This window comes from Acomys minous (assembly GCF_964271855.1).
Source record: "Acomys minous genome assembly, chromosome: 7".
In the NCBI taxonomy this organism is placed as follows: domain Eukaryota; kingdom Metazoa; phylum Chordata; class Mammalia; order Rodentia; family Muridae; genus Acomys; species Acomys minous.
The window spans coordinates 90,575,494-90,591,869 of NC_140488.1; the positions used below are offsets into that span (position 1 = coordinate 90,575,494).

General features: G+C 37.2%; 1 pseudogene across 1 annotated transcript; it reads left to right on the forward strand.

Moving 5' to 3' along the window:
- The first annotated feature begins 1,680 nt into the window (after positions 1-1,680).
- Positions 1,681-4,850, forward strand: LOC311601244 (ribosomal oxygenase 2-like; annotated as a pseudogene). Its single transcript has 2 exons — positions 1,681-1,792; positions 3,645-4,850. The product of its transcript is annotated as a ribosomal oxygenase 2-like (transcript).
- The last annotated feature ends 11,526 nt before the right edge of the window (positions 4,851-16,376 follow it).

Sequence of the window (16,376 nt, forward strand, 5' to 3'; positions counted from 1 at the left end):
ACAGCAATAAAAGTTCTAAGACAAAAGTTCGTACCAAGAGTGAGGTATTGTGATAGGTGTCACTCACGTGTTGGGACTTCAGATTAGAAAAGCTCTTGATCTCGGAATTCAAGGCCAGCCTGGTCTCCAAAGCAAGTTCCAGGACAGCCACATTTAGGCAATGAAGGGAACCATTGAAAACAGAAAGATGGTGAAGAGTTAAGTAAATGGAGGGAGGCATGTTCATGACACAGCAAGCAGCAGAACTTGGCAGCTTCATCCACATGATTCTGGCTTTAGAGTTAAAGATATAAGAAAAAGATTATGGAATTTCTGTACGAGAACTTTAATCCAGTAATGTGACTACTCTGGAAAGGGATCACATCTAAAGATCTAAGTCTATATATTCCCTAGATTACAGTATGATCTTGCTGGAGTACAAACACATCTTTAATATACACCTTTAATTCCAAACAATGAATTTATGATTACTTTATAGAAGGAAGCAGACAGGTTTGAAAGTGACATCCAATTTAGGGGTAGACAAAGTGACAAATTAGAGAAATATTTGACAGAATGATTCAGATGTAGGATATGCCCAACTCTCATGAAAACAAACAGGAAAGCAATTCAGGGAAAGAGCTGAGTTTGGTGCAGTGTAGTCTAGTGCAGTTGAGTTCAGTGAGTTTGGGCAGTTCTACCCCGTTCAGTTATTGCAGTCAGTACAGTTCAGTTCATGGAGTTCAGAAGCAGTTTTTCCAAGCACAGAAATTCAGTGAGAAGCTAAGAAAGGCTGAAGTGTATCAGTCAGTTTAGAGAGGAGTTTGACCCAGAAAAACTCAGTTAAACCAGCCATCCAGAGTTCAGAAAGAGGTAGAAAGTGTGATCCTTTTCAACAGTGAGTCTTGGAGGCTGAAAACATTCTAGGCCTAGATTACAGACAAGCTGGTTGGAAGTTGAAGCCTTCAAAGTCGCACTTACAGAAAATTAGATTGTATAGAGGCTAGAATCTTCCAGACACAGTCCTGGGGATAGATAGACCAGAGATGGAAATGTTTTGGTCTCGGCCCAAGCTATGTATTCATAAAGATTGAGTATGACTCCCATCCCATTGCCTCATCTGAGGAAATAAAAATAACATTTACAAACTCACCTCTGCAACTAAAGAAAACTGCTGGGGCCAGGCATAGCTCAGAAGTGTCCCTGTATGGTAGACTAGAAAGGCTATTTTGTGAAGCTTTCAATGTAAAACCTGCACTGCCTTAGAGATTCCAAGATTTTAGTGATGCCAGAGGCATAGAATACTAGCAGAAGAAAGCTAGTAACAGAGAGTAGAACTAGTCCAAGAAAAAGAAGTGTGTTCCAGTCAACAAAACTGAAAGGAGTTAGACATCTGTAAAGCAATTTCACATCAAACACAGATATGCAGATTTTGTAATTTGCCCAGCAAGTTTCAGTCTTGCCTTGTCCATTATTTCCTCACTACGTTCACATTCCCCAATTTTTGGAATGATAATGTATTTCCTGTGTGATTTTACATTGGAAACATTTTATCTACTTTTTCATTTTGATCTTACATGGATTACAGTTAAGAAATTTTCAGTAGTCTCAGAAGAGACTTTGGACTTTTAAACAGAGTTGAGACTGTTATAGACTATAGAGACTTTTAAAATTGGACTGAGTGCATTTCTACACTATGATATGGCTACATGTTTATGGGGCCAGAGTGTGGAATATGGTGTTTTGAATGAAATGTTCCCCCATAAGCTCATAAAGGATGACATTACCAGGAAGTATGGCATTGTTGAAGTAGGTACGGTTTTGTTGAAAGAAATGTGTCACTGGGGTGTGGACTTTGAGGTTTCAAATGCTCACACCAAAACCAGTGTTTCTCTCTTCCTGTTGCCAGATGTAAAGTTCTCAGCTATTTCGCTAGCAGCATGTCTGCCTGAGCTATATCATGCTTCCTAACAAAATGATAATAGACTATATCTATGAGCTGGTAATCCAGCCTCAATTAAATGTTTTCCTTTATGAAAATTGCTCATGTCATAGTATTTCTTCACATCAATAGGAACCCCAATGAACACAGTTTTGCTAAATTTGGTAATACAATGTTATTTCACCAAAAATATGTAACACAGGCAGAAAGAAATAGGCAAAAGGAAAAGATACTATGTTTTTAAATCAAAACTTTTCTGTTTATAATAAGACTATGTTTTAAATAAATTCCAAAATGAAGGGAAAAATAATAACTATATTTTTATCCAATGTGACTGAGGACATTCTGAAAGTATTCACATATATAACTCTAATGATAAGCTCAACATTCTGCAATATAATTCTATATTACTACATCTGATAAATATTTCATAGCTGAAATACCTATATATAAAAGATTAAATTCAGGTAGTTGTAGAATATCAACCGTTACAAAGGATGTAGTTCAAATTTAATTTTAATTAGGTGAATAAATTAATACTCTTTGTTATTTTTCATTTAGTCAAATCCCTGCTAGCTAGGTGGGACTATTCAATCACATCTGCAAACTCAAAATAATAACATTTCTTTTGTTTTTTATTTAATTTTGAGAAAACCATATAACTACAACATTTCTCACTTTATTTTCCTCCCTCCAAGACTTCCAGTATACCCTTTTTTATTATCCCTCAAATTCATAGCTTCTCTTTTCACTAATTGTTACTGTATATTCCTAAATATAACCTGCTCAGTTCATATAATTTAATTATATGTTTGTTTTCAAAGATGACTGTTTGGTACTGGACAGCCAATTGGTGTGCTCTTCCCTTGAGAACATTAACTCTCCACTCCTATATAATTATTTGTGTAGGGTTTAGGCCTTGCCAGTGTTTTTTCTTTCACACAGGCAGCCCATTGGTTTTGATGTAATTTTTAGGCTACTCCATGAATAAAGTGAAGAACAGTCTATATTAAGGAAAATATAAAGTTTAAATACAATGTCTACTAAAATATCTGTCACTTATTATTTTATACTTTAGGCAAAGCCAATTTGTATCTTAATATAAATAATACAATTTTGTCTAGAGAGAATAATGATGATCTTAAGCACATTTATTATCATTTAAAATGAATCAACTTAGACTATGCAATAAAGGTATGCATTTTATAAAATTTTATGAGGAGAAAACAAATCCTAAATAAAATTCAAATTTTTCCTGTAAAAAATGTTTGTAACAATCTTAAACTTATACCTCACTTCATTGCTTTTCAGCTCTACCTTATACAGGCATGTACACTACACAGACTCATATTCAGATATCTACAAATAAATAAAAGTCATGGATAGTATGCTTTTAATTTTACCTGAATTTATGCCTTAAGCTCAGTTACACATGATTTCTGTATTGTTTGTGAATCATTATCGCAATGCTGGAAATTTCATAGCTTGCTAAATACTAAGTACTTGCCAAGTCCATTACACATAGCTAACTTAACGCTAACTTAAAGAACGCAAATAGGAGTTAACTTATGTCCATGGGCAACAAGCTGTGCAGGGTTATTCTTAAGGAAGCAAGCCTTTCACTCGCATCTTCCACTCATCTTCCAATATCGAACTGAGCAATTGGGAAGGTTTTCATTTCTTCACTACTTGTAAATGATGCCAAAGTAAATAAGACCTACAGAAAAGGGGAATGCAGAAGAGTTTGTTTCCTGCAAGCAGCTTAAGGTGGAGGTATCTGCATTAAAATTTGACAGCCCCAGTAGTCTTTTTGAAAGTTTAATCTCACCCATCAAGGTAGAGATTTTTTAAAAGGAATTCTGGGAACAAAAGCCCCTTCTCATTCAAAGGGATGACCCTTCTCTAGCCACATATTACCAGTCTCAGTTCAGACTCTTAGATCTGAACAGTCTCTGCTCTGCAACCAAGGAGTGTACTACTGAAGAAATGTGTCTGCCGGTGCATCAATGGGAAGAAGGTTTTAAATAAGGATGGCAAAGCACACTTTCTTCAGCTGAGAAAAGATTTTGATCCGAAAAGGACAATTCAGCTTCACCAACCACAGAAGTTTAAGGATCCAGGAAAAGCTGGAATGCTACTTTGGCTCGAATGTATACATACGTCCTGCAGGACCTCAGGGCCTCCCTCCCCATTATGGTGATGTTGAGGTGCCTGTACTCCCCAACTGTGCCTCTGACACATGGGTACAGTCTGGAACCTGAGGACTACATTGGCACACCAACATGTGACTTCCTGCTGAAGCCTGGTGATTTGTTGTACTTCCCCAGAGGGACCATTCATCAGGCAGAAACTCCTGCAGGCCTGGCCCATTCTACTCACGTGCCCATTAGACCTTACCAGAACAATTCATGAGGAGACTTCCTTTTGGATTCCATTTTGTGGCTTATATTTGACACTGCAAAAGAAGATGTGGCATTAAAGGCTAGAGTGCCCCAGCTGACGGTCATGCAGGTGGAAACCCTAGCTATTGCAATAAGAAAGTTGAGCGGCTTTCTGAGGACTCTTGCAGACCAGCTAGAAGATAGAAAAGAACTATTGTTATCAGACATGAAGAAGGATTTCATTGTGCAGACTTCCCCCTTACCACGTGGGAAATGGAACAGAGATTTTGGAACCAGGTGAAAAGTTGCCAGGTTTCGACAGCATAGAAAAACTGCAGTTTAAAGACCGCATTGTCCTCACAGTAGGTCCAGATGAAAATCGATCTACTGCAGCTCAACGAAAGATGGCTTATATCTATCATTCTCTGAAGAATCTGAGACAGACACGCATGATGGGAACACAAGTAGAAACAGAGGCTTATGGACTTTGCTTTCTTTTATCACATGTGGATACTCTGAAGCAAATTTAGAGCGGTTCAGCAGTTCCCGCCGAGGACCTGCAACTTCATAAAGATGAAGAAAAGGAGAACCTGGCCCTGTCTCTCTTGACAGAATATTTATTCCAAGTAGTCTAGTGACTTTGTACAAAGAAGTGTCATTTTGTCTGCGCTCACTTTCAGTGAAGGGACTGGTTATGCTCTGGTGGAGGCCTACTTACAAGGAAGAGCAGGGGGAAGACACTGCTATGTTTCCATGTGTGCTCATAGACCCTAGAAGGAAAACAGGAAATTACCAGGTATCCCAGACTATGACAAAAATCATATTTCTGACAAGTTTATTTAATCCAGTGTTGTAGAAAAGGCACAACTCCAGTACATGTGTCACGAAGAACATTAGCCTGGCTTGCTCTCAGATCTCTGGAAGGAATAATTCCTTTAAAGAGCGTCCTTAGCTCCAAAAATACTTAACAAAAATTAGGAAGAAAATTGGATTTTTTAAATGAAAAATAGTGAAGAAAAGAACCCAAATAGTCTTTGAGGGAAAAAATACATAACTACTGCTATGATATATAAGAAAGAATGATACAAAGTATACTATCACATTGCAAATAAAAACATCATCTGCCTTATCAATTGGATATACATAGATTTCACTGGCTCATTTTATCCTTCATTAAGGTCTCTCTGATATGTGAATCCTAAACCCATGTATATATGGAAGTGAAGGAATAAGGGTATGACAGAAGAATTGGGGGATGAAAAAAAGGCATGAAAAGTGTTAGGATTCTGCTTAAGTCGGCCTACCTGTGGTGTCAATATTATACACAATAAACCTCTATATAATATCTGTTGTCTGGCATCTTATTTTTTGATCATTAAAGAATGTATATCAATACTGTGTACTCATTAACAAAACTTTCAAATTTTAAATAATAAAGTAAAACAAAAAGTAAGAAACTATTCTTTCACATACTGCATATATTTTAATTAATTTTTATCAGTATATAATTAAAGAGTTAAGAAACAAGCAAGCTTTATTTTCACAGAGAGAAACATAATTGTTATTGCTATGTTTCACAGTTGCCTGTGGCTGTTGTTTTTATTTTGCAAATCATAAATCTGATAGACATTGACTGTTTCCAAATACACTTTATGTCTACAGTGTCATTAGCAGCTCAGTACATTTCTACTAATAAACTGCAATCTCTGGCAAAAAGAACATAAATTATATCCACTGATTTCAGAACACTGTAGCATCTTTTCAGTACTACATAGAGTACAAGTAGGCACAGAAGCTGAAAAGTAAAAGAAAGCTTCTGAAATAAGTGAATCTACAAATTATAGTCTTTCTTTCATTATTTTTGGGATACAGTGTAATTTTTAGTCTAAACAATATAATAATGAACTCTTTTAAGCATTGGAAAACTCATTGTGTTCTTTTTCAAGAAGCAGACATTTCTTTGCTTTTTATGTATTCTTCTCTCATACAATACACCCAGACTACAGCCTCTCCTTCCTCCACTCCTCCCCCACCTCTCCTCTCCTACAGTGCCATTCAAAATTTGCTCTTGGAATTGGGGGTCCAGACACAGTTGTACTGTGGAAAAATGAAGCTTAACCTGTCAGGTGCAAAGGGTTAGAGAGATCTTTATTCAGCAGTGAGTGTGGGGGAGGGGATGCTTCTCTGAGATGGCTTTCAGTGAAACAGCTATCTTTATTTGGTTATATACTCACTTATAATTGGACACTAGCCCAAAAGGCATATCCCATGAATGTCTTCACTTACCAGGAGATTGGGACAGATGTCAGGACATTCTACTGGGACTCTAGGTAAGAAAAATATAGGAGATGGGGAAATAGAAGGATCCAGAGGATCTAAGAAACCTACAAAAAGAACATCATAATGGGTGGATCAGGGCCCAGGGGTGTCTGCTCAAACTATTGCACTAACCAAGGACAATACATGTAGTAAACAGAGAACCCCTACTCTAATCTAGCCAATGGACAGGACATCCTCCACAGTTATGTGGAGAGCAGGGACTAACTCTGACATGAGCTCTGCTGCCCCATATTTGATGACCTCCCCTTGGTGAGGAGCCCTGTTGGCACTCAAAGAAAGATTAAGCAGACTACCAAGATGAGATTTGTTAGCCTGCGACCATAAAGTGGGGGAGGAGATCCCTCTCAGACATGGACCTAAGGGAGGGTAATAGGATTGGAGTGGGAGGGTAGGAGGAATGGGAAGATACGAGTGATGGGACAACAATTGAATTGTAATCTGAATAAATTAATTTAAAAAAAGAAAAAGAAAAAATAGCTCTAGAAACCCTGGGGAATGTGAGTAGGACTTTTCAGGGTGAATGTGCATCATTGGCTGGGGCTGGGGTGTTGAGAATTCTTCATTATAATGAGAGGAATTCTCAGTGTCAGCTTCACATAAGAAGATACCACATTCTAGATTATAAATTAGATTAGGTTCATTAAATGAGCATGGGGAGAGAAAGAAAGGAGGAGGGGTATGCCAGATAGACACAGAGATGGAGACAGAGGAAGAGAGAAAGAGGATAAGAGGAAAGAGTAGGAGCCACGAGGAGGGTCTGTCTTTTTATATAGAGCTGGGTAGGGCCACAGCCCCCATGGCCGATAGGCAATGACAGCACAGGTAGGCAGACTGACAGAATCCCAACATTCAGGCTACATGATTGCACCAAGGATGGAAGAGGTGGGGACTGGAAGGCTAAGAGCACCAAGGCATGCAAGTCCTGATAGGGTGGGTTCAATCCCTACTCCTGCTGGTCTCTAGATAAGATTTTCTAGGTTTGAACAGGTCTAAACCTCACTCTTGATCCAGACCATGTTCCCTAGTCCTGTATCTCAATTACCCTACACCCACGATCTACTTCTCTTCCATTTCCCTTCAGAAAAAAGAATTCCTCTAAGTGTTATTAAACTAACATGGCATAACAAAATGCAATCAGACTAGGAAGAAACCCTCATATCAAACTGGATGAGGCAAACAAGTAGGAGAAAAACTGTCCCATGAAAAGGCAAAAGAGTTAAAGACACCCCCACTCCCACTGTTAGGATCCCACAAAAACCCCAAGCTAAATAACCACAGCAATCAGGCAGGCAGGGACCTAGCTCAAACCCTTGAAGGATCCATTTGGTTGCCGCTTCAATCTCTGACTCCCTATAAGCCCTGTTTAGTTGATTGTCTGGACTGTGTTCTGGTGTCTTTGATCCCTTTGGCTCCTATACCCATTTTCCTTCTCTTCAGCAGGGTTCCCCAATCTCTGCCTAATGTTTGTCTGTGGATCACTACCAGTGCTCCAAATTGCTACAAGAAGAAGCCTTTCTGATGAAAATTAGACTAAGCAATAATCTATGAGTATAGCAGATGATCTATCACTAGGAATCAATCCATTGACTATTTTTTCTTTTTATGCAAATCATTTTTGGATCTACCCTAGGTCTCAGAGACAACCAGATTCTAGTTAAGACAATGTCAGGCATGGGCTCCTTCCCATGGCTTGAACCTCAATTTAGACCAGATTTAATGATTTAGAAATAAGAAATAAGGTAATAAGATGATAAACAGTAGTTTTTAGATTATATGAGATTTATTACATGATCATGGGGAAAGATGGAAAGGGGGAGAGATGACCCAGAGAGCAAGAAATTGATAGAGACAGAGAAAGAGACAAAAGAGAAAGGTAAGCGAATAACATAGAGAAGAAGAAAGAGGGGGAGGGTAAGAAAGAGAGAGACATGAGGAGGATTTGGCCTTTTATAATCTTGGGTAGGGCCATGCATCCATGGCAGGTAAGCAATGACATAACAGACAGAAGCAGAATCCTACCATTCCTCCCTTTTACAGTAGTTAAAAAATGAGGAACATTAGATTGTTTTTATGTAAGGTCAAGTTAAAATATATAAATGTAGGTTCATTGGAAGTAGCCTTTGGCTACCATATGAAAGGGAGGGAGAGAGAGAGAGAGAGAGAGAGAGAGAGAGAGAGAGAGAGAGAGAGAGAGAGAGAGAGAGAGAGAGCAATAGCCACAAAATGTCCAGATTGTATAGTGAAGGGAAAGGGAAATCTCTGTCCTGAAAGTTCAGGGTAGAAGGTAGGGTATGTCAGCCATGTTCTGCAGTATATAGGGATGGAGGAGTACTGGGAGAAACTGGAGCTGTTTATTCAGCCTTTTGTAAATGGATAAGGGGTGAAGTAATCAATGTCTTTGACTGCTTCCTGCTGATAGTAGGGTGGCAACAGGCATTTAAAAGGCTGCAATGTTGGGTAAGTTCCAGAAGAACAGGCTGTTGCATTAGTGGTCTATAGTTTGAGAATATCTGTGGCTGGGTAGGGCAATGCAGATTCAGCAGACACAATCTGTGAGGTTGGAATGGAACAACTGCGAATAGTTGCTTTGATGATGTACTGACTGTAGGAAGTCTGGCAGGATACTGGAACATATGTGTGGGCAGAAGACAAAGTCAGTAGGTTAGGGAGAAAATTTTCTTTATGTGTATATTTGAAACTCTTGGGAAAGTAAATAAGAGACAAAGATGACAATACTTGAAAGTTTTGGGAGAGCAAAGAAAAGGTTTTAACATGGGGAACTTCTTTCCATTTTACCTGATTCCTGGCAATAATTAAAATGGATTAGGTTTGGATCTGTCAAAGTTTGGTTGCAAAGGCAGGTAAATTTAGTAGACCTTAATGTGGCCATATGGATTTGACATTCTCAGAAGGCAGTTCAAGTGTCCTGGTGGCTATTTTGGATATTACAGGTTGTACTCTGGCTAGTGAAGACTCCTTTCTGACAAATCTTTCTTATCCTTTCATCCCTAAGTTGTCATACAAGTACTATATTCTATATAAGTCCAATTTTTACTGAAATCTTATTAGATGCAAAGCCCCACATCACATACAATAGTTCTTATGAATCAGGCATGGTTAAATCAAATTTACATTACCTTCAGGTACAGCTCTCTATCTCTGGAATTACAAAACTAAATAATCAAATTACCATAACTCAAAATGTGAGATGTATAGTAATTGTGTGAGCAATATGGATTATATTGTTTTATATTTAATCATTGACATAGTCTTTAAAAATCATAGTCTAGTTTTAGCAGATACTTCAGTATCTATAGTTAGACAGTCTCCTTAGTCAATGTTATGTTATACATCAAAGATTTTAAAGTATAAAAATATTAAATTGTTATTCATAAAACACAACCTGAGTGATGACACAAATGTTACGAAGAATATAAATTAGAAGTCTCTATGTTTCATTAAGTGGTTTAACCCTAACCAACTGCTGCTGGTTTTCTTATTTAGAATATCTATTTAGGAGAGTAAACTCTGTATGTTGGTTTTTACACTAACATACTGCAATTTTCAGATATTAGACTTCTTCCACAGAGCATGTAATCTTCTATTGAATTTCCTATAATACAAGGACTATCTCTTCACAACAATGGTGTGGAAAGCTGGAACAAGTACTACATTCAGTTATAATAATGTGAAGTGCCTAAGGATATTGAAAACTGGCATTCATTGCTATAAGGGCCAATTATCCCATGATATGAACATATTAGACCAAATAAGTATATAAAATATTTTTACATTATTTATTATCAGTATTACTTATATTTTGTGGACTGTTGTGAATACAAACTTCTGGCTTTGCTATCCAGAAAAAATCTGACCTAGGTATACTATCCATGCTTAGACAAAATTTATTGTATCATAAAATATTCAGATTATTAATTTTGGTATATCTCTGTAGACCATCTGAATATATGACTTGATGTTATTGGAGCCATGGAACTCATGCTTGTTTGATCAGGAGGACAGCAGTGAGTATTCAGCAACCTAAGAACAGATCTGAGAAGGACAAAACACCAGTATTGGTGGCCAACTTGTGAGAGCAGTCCAAAATGTGTGGAGCATAGTTGGATCCAGCCTCAGACCACAAAGCCAAACCATAGAAAAGTCCTGGGTCCCTCCATAAACAGGTGCACACTCTCTGATGGCTAGTGCCACAGGCCTAGTTGGCTGGCAGCTTTTGAAATCCTAGAGTGCAGAAGAAGCTGTGGCTTGCAAAAACACTGGCATCTGCGCATTCTAGCACTGAGCAGACACTACATCACAGTCGGGAACACAAGTGGATCTGACCTCAGGTTTCCCTGAAAAGAAACAGAAGTCTCTGCTCTGTGGTCCAAGTAGCCAACCACTGGGAACATACACCACATGCCTGGCTGGCAGGTAGCTATTGAACTCCTGGGACACAGAAGGAACCATAACTTCTAAAACCACCAGCTTCTGTGGGATCTAGAATCCAAGAAGAGACCATAGTATGGAACACAGAAGATCTTACGTCAAGTCACCCAGAAAAGCCACAGAAATCTCTGCTCGTGGATTCAGACAGACACTGAGCATATGCTCCAACCAGAGACATGACAGTGGAAAGTAGTCAGCATAAAAACATAAGCAACAATTTCCAGGACCATTTGATACCACCTGAAACCAGGAGACCCACTACCACAACAAGCCCTGGAGAAATTATCACATCCAACACACAAGAGAAATATTTCAAATCTGAGGTTATGAAAATGATAGAGGCCTTAGGTGAGTAAAATAAATCCTTCAAACTAGAACAGGATACAAAAAGAAAAAAAAATAAAAGAATCGAACAAATCACTTAAAGAAATTTGCTAAAAGAAGGAAACTACAAGCAAACATGAGAAGGAAATGAATTAAAGATATCAAGACCTAAAAATAGAGATAGAAGCAATAAATAAAACACAATTTGAGATAGTCCTGGAAATGAAAAACTAGAAAAGAGAACAGAATCTACAGACACAAGCATCATCAACAAAATTCAAGAGATAGAACAAAATATATCAGGGCTAGAAGACATGACTGAAGAAATTGATACAACAGTCAAAGAAAATGTTAAATCTAAAAAGCTCCTGACACAAAACATCCAAGATATCTGAGAATTATAAAAAGACCTAATCTAAGAATCCTAGGAATAAAAGAAAAAGAAGACTCCCTACTTCAAGGTCCAGCAAATATTTTCAACAAAATCATGGAATAAAACTTACTCAACCTCATAGGGTATCAAGTCTCTTCTTGGTAGCCTGCTATCCTTCCTCTGAGTGCCACCAGGCCTCCCCCTCTAGGGGACATGGTCAAGTATGGGGCACCAGAGAATGTGTGAAAGTCATAGTCTGCTCTCCACTCAATTGTGGAGAATGTCCTGTCCATTGGCTAGATCTGGGTAGGGGTTTGAAGTTTACTGCCTGTATTGTCCTTGGCTGGAGCCATAGTTTGAGCAAAGGAGGAAGTCCCCCTCAATCACAGTCATAGGAGAGGGGAGTAAGGGGAAAATTGGAGGGAGGGAGCAATGGGAGGATACAAGTGATGGGATAACCATTGAGATGTAATAAGAATAAATTAATAAAATAAAATTTAAAAATTAAAAATACTTACTCAACCTAAAGAAAGAAATACCCATAAATATACAAGAAGCCTACAGAACTCCAAATAGATTGGGCCAGAAAAGAAAATCCTCCTGCCACATAATAATCAAAACACTAAATATGCAGAACAAAGAAATAATATTAATAGCTGCAAGAGAAAGGCCAAGTCACATATAAAGGCAAACCTATCATAATTACGCCTGACTGTTCAATGGCGACTATGAAACCAGAAGGGCCTAGACAGATGGCATGCATCCACTAACAGACCACAGGTGCCAACCCAGATTACTATACCCAGCAAAATTTTAAATAACCATATATGGAGAAAACAGATATTCATGACAAAACCAAACAGTTCCTAACAACAGTTCAAACAGTTCAAACAGTACCTAACAACAAATCCAGCTCTACAGAAGGTATTTGAAGGAAAACTCCAACCCAAGGAGTATAACTTTACCCAGGAAAAAGATGGAAATAAATAACCACACATCCACAAAAAGAAAAGAAAAGAAGCACACACAGACACTCTACCACCAACAACATCAAAAAAGTAGGAGTAAATAACCACTCATCATTAATATCTCTCAACATCAATGGCCTGAATTCCACAATCAAGAGGCACATTATAAGAGAATGGATATGAAAACAAGACCCATTATTCTGCTGCATACAAGAAACACATCTTAGCAATAAAAATAATCATTATCTTACAGTAAAGGGCTGGAAGAAGGTATTCCAAGTAAATGGACCCAAGGAAAAAGCTGGAGTAGCCATCTTAGTATCCAATAACATAGACTTTCATCCAAAACTAATTGAAACAGGTGGGGGACACCTCGTACTCATTAAAAGAAAAATACACCAAGACAATGTATCAATTGTGAACATCTGTGCCCCAAGTGCAGGTATACCCACATTTATGAAAGAAACATTACTAAAGATTTAATCTCAAATCAAACCCCACACATTAATAGTGGGAGATTTCAACATTCCACTCTCACCAATAGGTAGATCATTGAGGCAGAAATTAATTGGAGAAATAAACTTATAGACATCATGATCCAATGGACCTAACTGAAATATACAGAACTTTTCACCCACACAAGAAAAGATTCACATTCTTCTCAGCACCTCATGGAACCGTCTCCAAAATCGACCATATAAGAAAGCCTACAAATTCATGTAAACTGAATAGCTCTCTGCTCAATGATATCTGTATAAGAAATGAAATTCAATGGAAGTGAAGGCACAACATACCCAAACCTATGGGACACAATGAAAGCAGTGTTAAGAGGAAAGATCATAGGACTAAGTAAATTATTTTATAAAGAAATTGGAGCTATCCCATTATAGCAACTTAACAACACACCTGAAAGCACTAGAAAAAAAAAGAAGCAAACTCACCAAAGAGGAGTAGATGGCTGGAAGTAATCAAACTCAGGCCTAAAATCAATAAATTAGAAAGAAGGAGAAGAAATCAAAGAATGAAGAAAACCAAAAGCTGGTTCATTGAGAAAATCAACAAGATTGACAAACCCTTAGACAAACTAACCAAAAAGCAAAGGGAGAGTAATCAAATCAACAAATTCAGAAATGAAAAGGGAGACATAAGGACAGACATTGAGGAAATCCAAACAATCATTAGGTACTACTTCAAAAGCCTATATACCCCAAAATTTGAAAATCAAAATGAAATGGATAATTTTCTTGATAGATACCAACTACCAAATGGAATCAAGATCAAGTAAACAAACTAAATCGTCCTGTATCTCCTAAGGAAATAGAGGCAGTCATCAAAACTCTCCTACCAAAAATAAAAATGGATTCATGGCAGAATTCTACCAGAACTTCAAAGAAGAGCTAATATCAATTCTCTTTAAACTATTCCACAAAATAGAAACAGAAGGAACATTACCAAACTCATTCTATGAAGCCACAGTCACCTTGATACCTAAACCCTAGAGAGACTCAACAGAGAAAGAGAATTTCAGACCAATTTCTGTTATGAACATTGATAAAAAATACTCAAAATAATATTCACAAACCAAATCCAAGAACACACCCATTCCTCTCAACATGCTGGATGCTGACATCAACATCCTGCATCCTTCATGTTCCTGCCCCAAGCACTTCAGTTGCTGTACCTCATGAAAACAAGACAGCTCCCAGGACAGCTTTACAAAAAGCTTCCAGCCTAGAAGATGGCTCAGAGGTTAAGAGCACTGGCTGCTCTTCCAAAGGTCCTGAGTTCAATTCCCAGCAACCACATGGCGGCTCATAACCATATATAACATGATCTGATGCCCCCTTCTGGCCCACACATGTACATGCAGGCTAACACTGTATACATAATAATACATAAATAAATATTTTTTTAAAAAAGCTTCCAATCCCAATTGTTCCAGCATTTCAGGCTGTTCCACACAAGACTTCTATTAAGCCTGGAATTTCTGAACATTTAGAAACTGGACCACAAATGCTATTGCAACATGTTTAACCATTTCTCCAAATTTTATTTGGGTACTACAAAGGTGTTATTCACCCCAAATCAGCCAAAAGAAACCTTAAGATACCAATGCTCCATTTGTCCTAAGTGGGGTTGGGTAGGATTTTGGTTGTTCACTTCAGCTACAGAGGTTTATTTTCATTGGGAATTGGTTAGAAGTTTATTTGTCTTACTCAGAGAGAAAATGAGGTTGGACTCAGAGATGTCTCTCTTTTCCTTTATCTGTATTTCATACATATGAAGATAGGGGTTGAAAAGAAAGAAAGAAGAATATAGAAATATATAGGGTTGATAGAGCAAAAAGTAAATTATTAAATATGGTTATTTTGAATTTATTGGTATAGAATTTTATATATTGATGCAAAATAAGTTTAATTTTGATACATTGATATAGAATTCAAAATTAAGATCATGTTTCACATACATTATATATATTTCTACTCTAATATGTAGTATTGTATCCATACAACTCAATTATAATACAAGGTTTACTTCCAATACTTTGTAAGTGCTACTGCAGACTGTTTGGGATAATTAAATAATACAAGTTAATTATTAGTTGATCAAATAATGATCATGTCAATTCCTAGTCTATGTTTATCACATGTATATACATCCTAGATTTAACAGATAGATATGATTCTATAGATAGGTAAGGTAAAATAGATATAGTCTTCAAAAACCTCAGAGACCTATAGAATATGACACTTATGGATGTTTCTATTATTTAAAAATTAATTAATAATAAGACAGGATAACTCCTGACAATACCCAGCCAACCTCAAAGAGGGAGATGAACATCAAAGAACCTCCTTATGAGATGACTTCAAACATGGCAAACAAGTCACTGGACAAAATGTCCTCATTTCTACCACAGACAGAATTCTGCCTAAAAAAGGGCAAACTTGGATGCAGGCAGAGTCGATGGCCAAACTCTGCCAAGACAGGGTAAGCAAGTCCTCAATAGTTCCTGCCTCACAAATATGTCTGTCAGATATACTGGGCCAGAAGGCTGAAGATGATTCTCCAATGTCATAGAAAGTTTGGGGTGACTGTTTAGGCAGCAAACTGTCTTGTCATTTTTTTCATTTTGGAAGCTGCTAACCTGCACCGAGCATGTTCAAATGAATTATTTTATACTTACTCTCCACATTTATATAAAGTAAGCATTAATACAGTGAGAATTGCCATTATGAAGTGGAATACTTTTTGAAATGCCAATGAATATACTCATGTTTGCGCATTGATGTGTCCATATTTCTCCATCTTGCTCTATGCATCTAAATAAACTTGCATACATTTAAAAAAAAGATTTGAAATCTGTCTATTAAGAAAGACAACCTGAAAGTTTTACACTATTTTTGTATTTTGTACATTACAGTCTCTCATCTGGAATGGTTTAATTTACATATTGAATTTGTGTTATTCAAAAAATAAATTCAATGGAAAATACATTTTAAACTTTGGATTTTATCTTTTCTTGGTCCATTAATTCTGATAAAATATACTTTTGTTACTCCGTATTACTTACAATCTACATTAGGCATAGAATAAATGTTATTCTATAGTATACTGTT